The sequence below is a fragment of the Pygoscelis adeliae genome, unplaced genomic scaffold (genome assembly GCF_000699105.1).
Source record: "Pygoscelis adeliae isolate BGI_AS28 unplaced genomic scaffold, ASM69910v1 Scaffold422, whole genome shotgun sequence".
NCBI lineage: Eukaryota > Metazoa > Chordata > Aves > Sphenisciformes > Spheniscidae > Pygoscelis > Pygoscelis adeliae.
Window position 1 is genome coordinate 307,361 of NW_008824188.1, and position 1,351 is coordinate 308,711.

Consider the following 1,351-nt stretch of genomic DNA (forward strand, 5'->3'; position numbering starts at 1 on the left):
GCAGCAGGGAGCAGAGAGCCTTGCCGCTTCTGAGGCCAGCGGGCTTCAGCCCGCCAGTCTCAACCTGAAGCACGTCTCCCCAGCTGCAGCCAGTGGGTTCAGGTATGCGCTTTCCCCAGAGGGTTGGATATTTAGAGGGTTAGGCAGCTGCTGACCTGCTTCCCAAAACAGCACCTCACGTTACGTGTGGTTCAGATAATTGGCTCTGACAGCCAGGCGCGAGCAAACCCTGCCTGCGCCCTGACCCGCCGCTTCCCACCTCCCACAACAACAAGAGCATGCGATAAATAACTGCCTTTTAGGTTACTTGTTTCAGATTAGTCAGCCCTAAATACAGGGTCCGCCAGCGCGGTTGGTCAGAATTACAGCCCTCAGTTATTGAGTGTTTGAAGTCGCTAGTGGCAACATCCTTTTCAGCAGCCCCGACACTAAATGGCTTCAGTTTCGTGGAACTAAACAGTAATAGCTGGCAGAACATCTGATGCTGCACCGCACCGGGCTTTCAACAGCGCCGAGCTTTGCTGGCCTTGCACAACCCAAGGGCAGCGTCCTGACAGTAGCTCTCATCTGTCAGTTAGTTTAAAGCTTTAGCAGCCAAGATTGAGCACTTCTGCCCTCAACAGATGCAGCAGGAACTCGAGGAATTTGGAACCAGCTGAGGCTTTCGTGCCGCGGAGCGTCTTTCAAATGTCACCTTCCCATTTTCCAGGCCTAAGTAGAAATATTTCTCAAGCAGCTGAGGCTTCAAAATCCTAGCGATTAGTTTATTGTGAAAGCCAGTTTGGTTTTAGCTTCGTGAATAGCCTTTTTAATTAGAAGCTAACATGCCCGATTTTACATTTGATGAGTCATTACCGAGGAATGAAGTTGCCTCCCAAACATGAATATGCATCAGCTTATTTGAACTACATTGTTAGTTTAATATTAAACACAGTTATTACCTTATGGTTAAACTAACAGGAACTCTTTAACAAGATGAAGACTGAGGCAGGCTCTGGAGGGTACAGTCAGTGTGGCGAGAATCAAAGGACACTGACATTTGATCTCGCATTTAAATTAATAACTGCCGCTCACAAGGCACAAGCCCAACATGTCCACCAGCAGGGAGCCATTTCGTGGCAGCAGCTCCAAAAAGCCACTTTGCCTTGACCCCCCCCCCCCCCCCCCCCCCATTTCGCAGCTCTTCGGCCACCAAACGAACTCAAAGAGGAGGAGGAGGAGGGGGGGACACGGGATGGGAAGAACCAAAGCGGGGATCCGATCCCGCAGCAGCTCCAGGCATCAGGCGTGAGTTTCAAACGCATGGGATGCTTATTTTTTCCTCCTGGAGAAGGCTGTTTTCCAGGAGGAT